Here is a 15214-nt window from a genome sequence, read left to right as displayed (position 1 = left end):
TTAAGAAAGGTGGTAAGGATAAGCCATGGACCAGTGTCCCTGATGTCAATGGTGGGCAAGTTGTTGTAAGGGATGCTGAGGGACATGATTTACATGTTTTTGGAAAGGCAAGACCTGATTAGGAATAGTCAAATGGCTTTATGCGTGGAAAATTGTGTCTCACTAACATGACGGAGTGTTTTGAAGAAAGTACAAAAGATTGATGAAGGGAGAGAGGTTGTCAATATAAACTTCAACAAGGCATTTCACAAGGTTCCCCATGGTAGACTGGTTAGCAAGGTTAGACCACATGGAATCCTGGAACAGCTAGACAATAGGATATAAAATTGGCTTGAAAGCAGGAGTCACAGGCCTGTGCCCAGTGGTGTGCCGCAAGGATCTGTGCTGGGTGCACTGCTTTTTGCCATTTATGTAAATGACTTGGATGTGACCGTACGAAGTATAGTTTTTAAGTTTGCAGATGACACCAATATTGGTGATGTAGTGGACAGTGAAAAAGGTTATCCCAGATTACTATGGGACCTTGATCAGATGGGTCAATGGGCTGAGGAGTGGCAGATGGAGTCTAATTTGGATAAAAATGAGCTGTTACGTTTTGGTAAGGCAAGCCAGGGCAGGAGTTACACAGTTAATAAATGGGCCTTGGGGAGCGTCGTTGAGTAGAGTGACCTTGAGGTGTAGCTGCTTAGTTCCTTGGAAGTGGAGATGCAGGTAGACAAGGTGGGGAAAAAGACGTTTGGCATGCTTGCAATCATTGGTGTCATGCATTGAATATAGGAGTTGGGAGGTCATAGTGCAGCTGTATAGGGCATTAGTGAGGCCAGTTTTAGCTACTGTGTTCACTTCTGGTCTCTCTGCTGCAGGAAAGATGTTGTTAAACTTGAAAGGGTTCAGAAAAGATTTACAAGGATGTTGCCAGGGTTGGAAGATTTGAGTTATAAGGAGAGGCTAAATAGGCTGGGATTTGTTTTTCCCTGGAGTGTCAGAGGCTGAGGGGTGACCTCACCATGCCCATCGTGATTTTATAAAAAGGCCTAATTCATATAATCTGCCATTGTAACTTTATCACTGAGGACTAAGACTCACCTCTGATGTGTTATTCAAAGGTTTGGACTGGACAGAAATACATTCAGAGATGTGAAAGGGTTCATGTATACGTAGTGTCTAGTAATTGTCAACACTGAGGGAGAGGTTCCTGAAATATTTGGAAAAGCTGACCTACTACAAGTTAGCCACAGATTAAGATTAGATTCCCTACAGTGTGGAAACAGGCCTTTCAGCCCAACAAGTCCACCCTGACCCTCCGAAGAGCAACCCACCCAGACCCATTCCCCTACATTTACCCCTGACAAATGCACCTAACACTATGGGCAATTTAGCATGGCCAATTCACCTAACCTGAAAATCTTTGGCCTGTGGGAGGAAACTGGAGCACCCAGAGGGAACCCACGCAGACACGGGGAGAATGTGCAAACTCCACACAGACAGTTGCCCGAGACAGGAATTGAATCTGGGACCCTGGCACTCTGAGGCAGCAGTGCTAACCACTGAGCCATTGTGCCGCCCATTAACATGTTTGATACTGTCCTTTGCTTTAATGAGGCAGGATGAAATCAAATCTAATAAACTACATGATATCTTATTAAATAGGGACAATAAAAATGGCCAGTGACTTGAGTATTTGCTTTCAAAGTAGCAATGTTTGAACTCAAATGCCACATTGTGGAGTTTTTAAAAAATCGTTCCCAGGATGTGGATATCACTGTCTAAATTCCCATCTCAACCACCCTCCCAGGCAGTGCATTCCGGATCCCCACTACCCTCTGGGTGAAGCAATCCTCAAATCCCCCTGTCTTTCAACTTTAAATGATGCCCCTTGTTATGGAGGGGAGAGGAGAGGCCTTCATGGTACCTTTAGCTCCCATGGGATTTGAACTCATGCTGTTAGCCTTCCTCTGCATTTCAAACCAGCCACCTGAGTAACTGCACCTCCCCTCCCCCAGCCCCCTTCACTTGCCTCTGCATTTTCAGATTTAGCATGTCATCTGGAAAGAAGCACATTTTCTGCAGGTTGCAATATGCAACACTCAGATGGATGTCAGACTGGATGATCTGGTCAGTATACTTGAATGAGAGTAGAATTGATGCTTATCCACCTTGTTCTGATTCTGTTGTATTTTGTTCTCTTTTACTTTGAACTCATATGCCACTACTTCAGGGGCAGAGATGGACAGATACCACTTTGAAATTGACTGTAACAACCAAGACAAAAATAGGGATTCATCACTTTGTAAGTGAGAAAAACCGCAGAAAGCTGTAGAACAAAGGGACTTGGGGCAGTGAAAGGGGGCATGTGTGCATGAAACACAGAAAGCTAACGACTTGTGCGGAGGTAATCGGGAAGGACTAATGGAATGCTGGCCCTTATTTCAAGGGGATTGAAGGATGAGTAGGGAAACCTGACTGCCACTGTGTAAGATGCTGGGGAGACCAGATCTGGAGCAACATTTGTCCCTTTATTTAGGAAAATTATCATTTCATTGGAGGCCATTCAGAGGTTCACTTGGATGATCCCCAGGATGAAGGGATTGCCTTATGAGCAAAGGCTAAACAGGTTGGAAGTCTACCTGCTGGAGTTTACAAGAATGAGAGATGACCTAATTGAAATCGATAGAGGACCGACAGTCAACGCTGTCAGAGGGTGATTCCCCTCACTGGAGAATCTAGGACCAGAGGGAAACATCTCAGAATAAAGGGGCACCAACTGAAGACTGAGATGAAGAGTAATTTATTCTCTCAGAGGGTTGAATGTCCTTGCCACAGAGAACTGTGTGCAGAGGCAGTGTCGTTGCGTAAATTGAAAGCTGAGACAGATAGATTTTTGATCAGTCAGGGAATCAAGGGAGAGAGGCAGGAAAGTGAGGTGAGGAGAATGGGATCAGCCCTGATCCTATGGAAAGACAGAACAGGCTCATAGGGCTAAACGTCTTCTCCTGTTCCTATTATTTTTTGATCTTATGGTCTTATTCAAAACACCAGCCTATTCTTTCAGACGCCATTGTATCTGAACTTTTGCATGGTTTCAGTCTATGTTGCCGGTGTGCCAGTCAAGAAGTGAATTCATGGAGGAGAAAGTGAGGACTGCAAATGCTGGAGATCAGAGTCACAGTGAATTCACTCCAAATTGAAATCATGGCTAAACATCGAAGTAAGAGGTTGCAAATGTTGTAAAAGCTGTTAGATAACCCACAATGCCCTTTTGGGGGGAACTCCAGTATTTTGACCCAGTGACACTGAAGTAAGGGCCAATCTATTTCTAAGCTGGGATGGTGAGTGACTCGGAGGAGAAGTTGCAGGGGGTGGTGTTTCCCTGCACCTGCTGGCCTTGCAGATGGAAGTGGTTGGAGGTTTGGAAGATGCTGGCTGAAGATCTTTGGTGAGATCCTGCATTGCATCTTGTAGATATTACACACTGCTGTTATTGAGAGTCAGCAGTGGAGGGAATGGACATTTGTGGATGTGGTGCTGATCAAACAGGCTACTTTGCCCTGGAAGCTTTGAGTGTTGCAGCTGCACCCATCCAGGCAAATGGGGAATATTCCATCACACTCCTGACTTGTGGAGTTGGTGGACAGGCTTTGGGAATTCAGGAAGTGAGTTACCGGTAATAGGGAGTTTTTCTTCCCTTGGTGACAAGCTATACCACTGGGGTTAAGATAACAAATTGGCTCATTTCATGATCTTCAGGTGATTGAGAGGTTAGAAGCGAGGAAAATGCACAAAATACCAGGACACAGTGATGCAGAAGAAATCACACTGGCAATGGAAATAAGGAACTAATGCTGTGGAGAAAGAGAGAAAGGGAGAGAAACAGTTAACATTTCAAGTCTTCAGAAGTGATAGTCACTAGAGAGAAGTAGTATATGCTGATGACAGGGAGTTTGGGCTGGGGGGGGGAGGAGGGGACAGATAAAGGTGTGAGGGATAGGTGGAGACAGAACACAGAAGAAAGTTAGGGAAAGGGATGGTCGACAATTAACCAAGGGAGGGGAAAAGAACATGGAAGGTGGTGTATCAGGCTCTGAAACAATTGGACTTGATATTGAGTCCTGCAGGCTGTGGGAGATGAGATGCTGTTCTTCCAGTTTGGTCTGAGCTTCACTGCAGGGAAACCCGGGGTGGGGGGTGGGGGATATTGGCTGGGGTTGGGGCAATATGGTGGGATGAAGGGGCAGGTAACTGCAAGCTCAGGATTCGGAGATGCCGCTATTGGACTGCAGTGTACAAAGTTAAAAAGCACACAGCACCAGGTTATAATCCAACAGGTTTAATTGGAAACACTAGCTTTCTGAGCGCTGCTCCTTTATCAGCTGGTTGTGGAGAATAAGATCGTAAGACACAGCATTTACAGCAAAAGTTTACAGTGTGATGTAACTGAAATTATATATTGAAAAAGACCTGTATTGTTTGTTAAGTCTCTCATCTTTTAGAATGAACATGTTGGTTTCAGTTCTTCATATGTAAATCACAGAACATTTAAAAGTGACATTCTCAAGTGAACTTTAGTAACTGTGAATGGTGAACTCGGCCCAGACAGTCACAAAGGTCAACCTCCCATCTATAGAATCTATCTACCAGGCCCGCCGTCAAGGAAAGGCCGCCAGCATTCTCAAAGATCCGTCCCACCCTGGCAATGTTTATCTACAACCTCTACCATCGGGGAGAAGGTACAGAAGCCTGATACACACACCAGCCGGTTTCAAAACAGTTTCTACCCTACTGTTGTCAGAATACTGAATGGACTGACAAACTCTTAACATTCGCCTGTACCTGTGTTTTTGTTTTTGCTGCTGTTTACCTATTATTTGCTAATCTAAGCTACTTAACTCTGTGATCTGCCTGTGCTGCTTTTCACTGTGCCTCAGTACATGTGACAATAAATTCAATTCAATTCATTCAATTCATATTTCTACTGGATGTGCTTGCTTCGATGAGGCCTGACTCAGTCATTGCTAATCTTCAGTCCCTCCCTGAGATAAAGGAGAGCTGGGATCTAATCTCACGCATCACATTTTCATAGCCATTACATTAACTCAGAGAACAAGTCTTTAAGCCAACAAATCTATGAAGTTCCATTAACCTGTTCACACAATATTACCAAAAAGAATTGTTTGTCAAATTGGACGTGAATCCTTCATTCTTTCAAGTAACATACAACAGTGAGCAGCTAGTCAAATGGATTCACAAAGCTGTGTGTTTAAAGACACTACAGTCAGGTTAACAATCTATCTACAGAGAATGTGAGCACAGGTCATTTATTGGTTATTTTAGCGGCACAATACTGAATTTTCAAAAACATTTTGATTGACCACTTTTCTCTCCCGATATAGCCAAACTCCAGGAGCAAAAATGTCCGCTTACTTCCGATTTGCAATTAGCCACTGCTAAATGGCTCCTATCTGTGTGTTGCCCTATGGAGGCAGACAGGTGTACGTGTGGACACTTCCACAGAACATAGGAACAAGCCCTTCAGCGCATCATGTCTGTGTCCGACCATGGTATTTCCATTATTTTATCGTAAAACAGTCCTCAGAATTAGAGGCTTGGAGATTGGATTCCAGAAGGTAGGGTGGACACAGCCAGCTGGAAGAAGGGGCAATAGCAGTGAGGCAATTACCTTGAGGCATGAACACAATCATTTGAAAGACAAATATTGAGGTGGGCTGCAATGTAGTCAAGTCTTCCATCTAGTGGCAGCAGGTATAACTGCAGATACCAAATCAATTGGTGAGGAACTGACACTCTTCATCTCACACTTCAGAGAATAGAATCACACAGTACACGAGACACCCTGTGGTCCACTTTCCCACTCGAGGCCCCCGTAGCTTTGAATGTTCTAACACTTCCAGTTCTCACCCAAGTGCTTTTTAAAGATTGTGTGGTTTCCCACCTCACCCACCCTCCCAGGCAATGCACTCCAGAACCTGAACACACTCTGGGTAAAAATATAAATTCTCAAATCCCCCACCCTCTGGGTTAATTTTCTTTTTTCTCTTTGTTGTTGACCCTCAGGGAACAGAACAATCCCATCCCCCCTGTCCATGCCCCTCATAATCTTACACACCTCCGTCAGGTCCTCCCTCAACCTTCTCTGCTTCAAAGAAAAGACCCTAAGCTTATCCAAGCTTTCTTCATCGCCGAACTGCTCCATCCCTGGCAACACCCTTGACGAATCTCCTCTGCACTCCATCCAGTACAATCACATTCTTCCTATAGTGCGGAGACCAGAACCGCGCACATTTTTCCAGCTGTGGCCTCACCAAAGTCTGGTCCAGCTCCATCATCACCTCCCCGCTCTTATAATCTGCACTGTGACTGATAAAGGTAAGTGTCCCATATGTCTTCGTAATTGTCCTGCCACCTTCTGGGTTCTCTGTCAAGCTCCCAAGATCCCTCTGCTCCCCCGAGCTTCCTCGAGTCCTGCCATTCATTGAGTATTCCCTTGTCTTGCTTCTTCTTCCAAAGTGCATCACATTTAACTTACTAACCAGTCTACCATGTGAGACTTTGTTGAAGGTCTTTCTAAAGTCTAATGTTGTGCCATGGTTTAAGAAAGGCTGTAAGGAGAAGCTTGGGAACTGTAGGCCAGTGAGTCTGATATCAGTGATGGGTAAGTTTGGAGGGGATTCTGAGAGATAGGATTTATATGAATTTCGAGAACTGATGAGGGATAGTCAGCATGGCTTCATGCATGGGAAATAGTGTCTCATTAACTTGATTGAGGTTTTGAAGAGGTGATCAAGTTAGTTGAGACAGTACGGGATAGACATTATCTACAAGGAGCCACTTGTGGAATACTGTGGACAGTTCTGGTTGCCCTGATATAGGAAGGATGCTTGAGTCATAGAGTCATACAGTACAGATAAAGGCCCATTAGCTCAAACTGGTCTAAGCTGACCAAAACGTCCATCCACACGAACCCCATTTCCCTGCACTTGGCCCATTTCCTGCTAAACCTTTCCTATCCACATATTTATCGAAATGCCTTTCAAATGTTGTTAATGGACCCATCTCAATAACTTCCGCTGGAAGCTTATTCCATATTTGTACATACCATCCTGTGTGAAGAAGTTGCCCCTCAGGTTCCCTTTTATTCTTTCCCTCGAAACTGATACCCTATGGTCCTTGATTCCTCAACCTTGGGAAAAAGACTGAGTGCATTCCCCCATCCTTGCCTCTTGTGATCTTATATACTTCTATAAAGATCCCCTCTCAGTCTCCTACGCTCTAAAGAAAAAACGTCCTTGCGTGTCCAACCTCTCCCTATAACTCAGACCATTGAGTCCTGGCGACATCCTTGTAAATTTCTTCTGCACTCTTTCCAGTTTAATAACATCCTTCCCATAGCACGGTGACCAAAACTGAACACAACACTCCAATTGCGGACTGACCAACTGCAACATAACTTCCCAACCTCTCTACCAAATGCCCTGACTGATGAAAGCCACTGTGCCAAAAGCCTTCTTCACTGCTCTGTCTACCTGTAGCTCCACTTTCAGAGAATCATGCCCCTGTACTCCAATGCCTCTGCTCCACTACACTCCTTAAGGCCCTATCATTCACTATGAAACTCATACCTTGATTTGACTTTCCAAAACACAAGACCTCACACTCATCTATATTAAACTCCAACTGACATTTCTCAGCCCACTTCCCCAGCTAATCAAGGTCCTGCTGCAATTTCTGATAACCGTCTTCACTGTCAACGATATCACCTATTTTAGTATCATTTGCAAAGTTACTAATCATGCCTTGTGTATTCTCATCTAAATCATTGCTATAGTTAACAAAGAACAATGGTTGAGCACTGACCCAAGGCACTCCACTAGTCACAAGCCTCCTCCAACTGTTACCCTCTGCTTCCTACCATCAAGCCAATTGTGTATCCAATTTGCCAGCTCCCCCTGGATTCCATGCAATCTAACTTTCCAGTGCAGCCTATCATGTGGAACCTGAGTAAAGACCTTACTGAAATTCAAATTGACGATGACAAATGCCCTGGCCTCATCAACCTTCCTGGTCACTTCATTAAAGAACTCTAACAAATTTGAGAGGCATGCACAAAGCTGTGCTGACTGCTCCTAATCAAACCCTGTCTTTCCAAATGCATGTACATCTTATCTCTCAGAATCATCTCAAATAACTTACATTACGACACGGCGGTGAATCCCTGTATTAATTAAACCAAACACCTCGAAAAGCTCACCTCGCCTCATAATCTGTTAAAATATGAGTGACAGAAAACTCCCAAATTCTACTATTCAAACAAATTACCAATTTATTCTTTAATTCTGAACATTAAAAAACAACTCTAAGCTCCCCTTTAGCTTAACTGCTTATTAACGGCCTCCAACTCTGTAACAATATACTGTTCCAATAAGACATTTATTAAAATTACTTCAATTTAATTTCAAAACCACAGAACCACTGTTATTTTATGTGACTTCACTCTTCCAGCTGCTGAATTCCCTGTGTCCTCTTCTTTCATTTTATCATGAGTACATTTCATATGGGAAGGTACCTCTGAAAGAGAGTGTTTCCTAATTTCTTGGATCTGTCTTGATGGCAGTTGTTCTCTCTCCAATTTGCAAAATGTTCGCAGTTTTATATCTCCAACATCGGATCGTCTCATTGGTTCGATGTTGCAAAACAATAAATTCAAACTCGACTGTGTTTAGTATCCTGAGGCATAAATTAAACTGATTGGTTATGTTTGAACTGTTGTCAAAACAGCAACCAAAACTCTGGTATCCATTCCACAGCCAAACGTTGCATATTTTCAATTTTCCAATACACTCTGTGACTGCTATCTAGTTATATACATAGGTGCTTATAATCTCTTAGTTCACACTCTCAAATGTACAGTACACATCTTCAACTTCATTACACTTACCCACTGTAGGTGATAGGCTTCCTAGTCTATAGTTCCCAAGTTTTTCTTTGCAGTCCTTCTCAAATAAGGGCACAACAGTTGCCACCATCCAGTCTCCCAGGACCTCACCTATGGTTACCAATGAAACAAAAACTGTCAGCCAGGGCCCCCGCAATTTCTTCTCTAAACTCTTGCAGTGTTCTTGGAAATATCTGGTCAGGACCAGGAGATTTTTCCACCTTCATATATTCTAATACGTCCAACATCTCCTTTACTGTGATACTGTCCCTAAGATATGACCACTAGTGCCCCCAATTTCCACACTAAATGCAGAGGAGAAACATTCATTGAGGACCTCACCCATCTCCTGCAGTTCTACACATACATGTCAACCATGGTCCTTGAGAGGTCCTTTTCTCTCTCTAGTTTTTTTTTTACTTTAATATACTTAAAGAACCTCTTTGGATTCATCCTAATCTTTCCTCATGTTATTAATTTGGCAATATTTACAAGGATATTCCTGAGACTAGAGGCTTGAAGTTATAAGGAGAGGCTGGATAGGTTGGGACCATTTCCCTTGGAGCAAAGGAGGCTGAGACATGAAGTTACAGAAGTTTATAAAACCATGAGGGGCACAGATGAGACTCTTTTCTCCAGAGTAAGGGAGTGGAGGGCATAGGTTAAGGGGAGAGGCAGAAGTTTTAAAAGAGACCTGAGGGGCAATTTTTTTCATGCAGCGTGTATGGAACGACTTATTTTTTTTTTCTACAAGTGTTGGTACATTGTGTGACAATTTAATTGTGCATCTGTCTGTCTCTGAGTGAGATTACTTGTTTGTTAAGTAAATGCACATAATTGTGATTGTGAGACATCTTTTTTTTGAGATTTGTCACACACATTCTTTGTGAACATGGGGTTGATCCTGTGCCTTCTCCTACGGGTAAATATGGATATTATCCTGTAGTTATCAGTGTTGAGTCCTCAATGTGATTGCGATTTCAAGTTAGTTCAGTTCGAATCAAAAGGATTTTGTACGTCTCATACTCTAGGTGTCAGTTTCTATGTATTCTCTGAAGGTGTTGCTTTACTGAAGTTTCTATTAATCTTTGGAATTTTATGTGAGTTCACTCAGACTAAACCAGTTGCTACCTGCTTCATTCTTTGAGTGGCCATATGATCTGTATCTCCAATTTTCTGATTCACTCTCTACTTATCGTTCTGACACTGCAGAAATGAATGTTAAAGTTGGGAAATGATTGATACATTTATTCACAATAATAAAAGTACGATTCAAACTCTGTCTCAGAGAATGTGGAATGGATTCTATACTTGGAAAACAAAATTGAAGGAAGATTCATTCTGCACCTGAAAATCGCTCACTCCGTGGAAATAAGATTTGTTTGATGAACTGCACTTTTCAGTCTTCTGCATTATGCACGGGTGAGGCTGGAGCTCTCTATTTTAGGGTCTGGTGCTTTGACAGACACAAAAGGGGCTCTGCATTTGCACAGTCTCCACCACTGAATATGGGAGTGCTGTACATTTCTCAATTCATCGGTAACTCAATCTGACACTGAACATGTGGTTGGGTAGCAGATACCAGTGTTTGATAATTCATGTGCACCTCTACTTAAGTATATTTCATTCAGTATCTAATGCAATGTGCACGATTGGGTTGAATTCTGCAGCTGTCTGACAGTGACTGAAGGAGAAGGATTAATCCTGGTGTGTGTCAGTCTCGGCTGGTTTATGGGAGCGGTATTGGCTCTGGATGTTTTATGCTGTTCCCATGAATTCTAATTTGTCCTCTTCGCAAACGAGAATATTAGTTTGAGATATCAGAGACATCTGCCATAATTACTGCTGCTTGGGTGTTAAGATACCTGACACCCATCTAAATACATTTTAAGGTCAGCTGGAATGTTATTGTGGAATTCTTCCAAACTCAAAATTACGCTAAGCATGGAAGTATTTCACCAAAATTGACACAAAACTGAAAGTCATTTTGTCACAAAGCAATGTTTGCAGTAAAATGTAGCCTGCTAGCATAGTGCTGTCTGAGTCCTGGCTCAGGAATTCTGTTTTGATAGCCTGACCTTGCAGTTGTAGACAGTCCCTGCTCCTCTGGCCGCTTCGACAGTTCTGCTTCATAGTATGATGCATTGTTTCACTCTGTCCCTTTTCGATTGTTCTTGCCTCGCTGAACCTGCAGTATAAGATAACATTCAGTTCTGTAGACATGAAGAAATGTCGGTCTGGACAACGTACGTGAACCTTAAGACTGCCTCTAGATTGCATAATTAATGGGCAGTGGGCTTGTGTTTTTCTATATAACTTATATTTCGTTGGAACTGCATCAGACTTCACTGAACAAAGATGTAATTCCTCATGGCCATGAATAAAGCTAATTAATTGCTCAAGGTCCTCTCTCCTGACTACAGAGGAACCTCGATTATCCAAATATCAATTATCCGAATTTTGGTTTACCTGAAGGAGATCTCGAGTTCCCGATAGAAACGTTACGTCAAAGAGCTGTTTCAACGCTGATCGCATCTTTTGTTTACAGGTACAATGATTAAAAATGAACTCGGCTCACTGAGATGCTGCCGTGAACAGTCCTGGACAGTCCAGGCACCATCTCCAAATTACTGACCTCCTGCCCTCTCTCTCACTCCCCCTCCCTACCCAACACTTTCCCTGGAGTTCGACAGAGCGGTGAACCCTAAAACCTCCTTCGCCAGATAATCTCTCCAACATTGTCCTGTATGAGCAAAGGTGGGACCTGTCAAAACGTTGCAGTAAAAGGTTGTGTGCAAGTGTGTGTTATTTGGAGACGCACCCCCCCCCCAACCCCCCAAAAGCAGCAGCAGTCTTATTGTTGGTGTACAGTCTAGCTGCCCCAGGGTGGAGGGGGTGGGTCAGCCGGGGGCACAGACAGAGGTTGGACAGTGGATAGTGTGTGTGTGTGTGGGGTGGGTGGGAGAGCGATGTTAGGCAGCATTGGGGGGCAGTCGGGGCTGGGACAGACAGGATTGGAGGGTATGCGGGGGCTCACGCACAGCGTGCTGCTGCCTAATCTCCTGAACGGAGAGCAGACTTCACAGAAAACTCCGAGCTCCAGAGGAAATCAATTAACCCAATAATCAATTATCCAAATGTAATAGTGCCCATTTCGTTTGGATAATCGAGGTTCCTCTGTACTTTGTTTTGCAACATTTGGCATAAGACGATTTTCCCAACAGTTGGTGTAGTTGGCAGGATCTCCATTTTCTGAGGCTTTCTTGAACCTGTTGCTATTGTAGGAGGTCCTTGCTGAATCTGCTCAAGGCTCCCCTTGAATCGGCTTATGTGGAATACCCCTGAGCCTGCTGTGAGCTTTGATTGGCTTTTTTTTGAAAAAAAAAGACAGGGAACGATAGAGTGTTAAAATATCAGCCGGCTGCGTGATCTGGCCCTGAGTGAACATGCTGATCCCTTTTTAAGGGAAAGTCGCTGTGGTAAGACATTACCCAGAAAGAGCACAGTCGTTGGGTTAGAGGGAGCATTAGAGACCATCCTGATCAACAGTCTAATCTACAGGAAGAAGCCGTGGCAAGACAGAAATCGGCATAATTCTAAATTCAGGATCAGTGGTGCTGGAAGAGCACAGCAATTCAGGCAGCATCCAACGAGCAGCGAAATCGACGTTTCGGGCAAAAGCTCTTCATCAGGAATAAAGGCAGAGAGCCTGAAGCGTGGAGAGATAAGCTAGGGGAGGGTGGGGAGAGAGTAGCATAGAGTACAATGGGTGAGTGGGGGAGGAGATGAAGGTGGTAGGTCAGGGAGGAGAGGGTGGAGTGGATAGGTGCAAAAGGAGATAGGCAGGTCAGACAAGTCCGGACAAGTCAAGGGGACAGTGCTGAGCTGGAAGTTTGAAACCAGGATGAGGTGGGGGAAGGGGAAATGAGGAAACTGTTGAAGTCCACATTGATGCCCTGGGGTTGAAGTGTTCCGAGGCGGAAGATGAGGCGTTCTTCCTCCAGGCGTCTGGTGGTGAGGAGCAGCGGTGAAGGAGGCCCAGGACCTCCATGTCCTCGGCAGAGTGGGAGGGGGAAGTTGAAATGTTGGGCCACGGGGCGGTTTGGTTGATTGGTGCGGGTGTCTTGGAGATGTTCTCTAAAGCGCTCTGCTAGGAGGCGCCCAGTCTCCCCGATGTAGAGGAGACCGCATCGGGAGCAACGGATACAATAAATGATATTAGTGGATGTGCAGGTAAAACTTTGATGGATGTGGAAGGCTCCTTTAGGGCCTTGGATAGAGGTGAGGGAGGAGGTGTGGGCACAGGTTTTACAATTCCTGCGGTGGCAGGGGAAAGTGCCAGGATGGGAGGATGGGACGTAGGGGGGCGTGGACCTGACCAGGTAGTCATGGAGGGAACGGTCTTTGCGGAAGGCGGAAAGGGGTGGGGAGGGAAATATATCCCTGGTAGTGGGGTATTTTTGGAGGTGGCGGAAATGTCTAATTCTAAATTCAGGTGACCTTGAGTTATTGACAGCTGCGCCTGCACCTGTTAGTCTTTGTGTGGTTTTGTTCATTCTCTTTTACAGGTTACATACTGGCACCACAGACCGATGGGGTCAGTGAGTTCCAAACGCCAGGTGGAAAGGGTGCCCTGGGGACAAATTCACTTTGTCCTGCTATAAAGTGCAGCCTAGGTCCTCTGGTTCTGTCCAAAGGACACTGAAGTGCCATGGTAAATGTGTATAACACCGGAATAAGGTAGGGGATACGCTCATCCTATCGGTCACCAGCCAATTTTGTTTGAGGGATGAAGTATAGAGGATGGTGCTGCTTTTGAGAGAGGTCAGGTAGGGGATACCTGGTCCTGGCAGGTCACCAGGTGATATTGTTTGGGAGAGGAAATATAGAGCGTGGTTGCTGCTTTCGTCACATCCAAAAAAGGAAAGCTGGCCAGGGAAAAGAAAAATGCTGTCGGAAACACTGATACAATTCTCGCTTCTCAGCCACAAGATACTCAACAGGGTCTTAGTGTCCAGATGGAAATCGTCGCAGAGAGCATCTTAAGGTTTACAAAATTAGTAATAAATAAATTGCTTGCCCCAGGGTTATTACACGTGAAACCCCGTTTGATAAGGTCTGGACCCACTCTGAGGTCGGCGGCATGCTTCAAGATGCCCCCTGTCCGTTCAAGTGCCCAACGTTATTTTTAATTGGCTAGTACAAATCTGCAATAATTATAGTTGCTTGCTTCAGGATGTCCAAGCTTCAATGAATTTGGCATATAGGACACATTGGACAACTACCACATTCCCCTGGGTCGTGCACGAACAACTTGCCTTGAAACTATGGTTAGAATTACAAATGGAATGGCTGAGAGGTATTTAGCTTTTGCCCTACGTGGTTAAGCAGCCAAGATTTATGAGGCTAAACTCCCTAACGTGGACTGCTCTGGAATGTAAATGCCTGATTACCGTTACAAGCAAGGAATAAACAAAAGCTAAAAACTGAGATTGGGAGAAAGTTGGAAAATGTTCATACGTGCATGTGTGCACTTGTACGTGCGTGACAGAGTGACTGAGACTGACTCAGCACTAATTCACTGAAGTTTGCAGAAAGGTTAACTCTTTGTGGTCTGGTTTGAATGTTCTTGGTGATTGAAAGCTTGTGTTTTGTGCCCTGGAGCTCGCGACCCGGGAATGTTTTGAATTCGATTCATATTTTGGGAATTTAAGATGATTTCCTTTCAAGGGTTAGGAAACCAATGATTATGAAACGCAAATTCCAAAAAAATTGTATTAATTTTGAACTAATCAAAGAATGGACAAAAGGAAGTAAAAGCAGTAGCATTGTAAATCCTGGTCTCGGGAGTGTCTGTTCCTTCCTTAAAAATAATCTAAACCCAACACGGAGGAAAATCACCTCCGATTTCAACATTTGCTCATTAAATGGAGGAATGACATGAATTTCATAGAATTTAGTTAAAAAAATTATACAACTGAAAGTATAAAGATAGATCCAAAATATCCGAAACCAACAATATTGCTTTCAGAAAGTGATACTAGCAGAATTAATTTGATTGTGTGTTTCGGATGCGTTTGTTTCCACTTAATTTTAAGACTGCTGCATCTCATTGGTGATTAAGGAATGCCAATCATAGCTTTATTCTATATCTATTTCCCTTCCTCACTGAGAATTGAAGTTTTGAGTTCAACATTATGTTGTGAACAATCATGTAACAGAATTAAGATGCTACTGCTAATATCAGTTGTTGGATTAGGCCAT

This window comes from Chiloscyllium plagiosum, unplaced genomic scaffold (assembly GCF_037043375.1).
Source record: "Chiloscyllium plagiosum isolate Xiang-an unplaced genomic scaffold, Cpla_swu_hap1 HiC_scaffold_38, whole genome shotgun sequence".
Classification (NCBI taxonomy): Eukaryota; Metazoa; Chordata; class Chondrichthyes; order Orectolobiformes; family Hemiscylliidae; genus Chiloscyllium; species Chiloscyllium plagiosum.
This window is presented reverse-complemented; position numbering follows the sequence as displayed.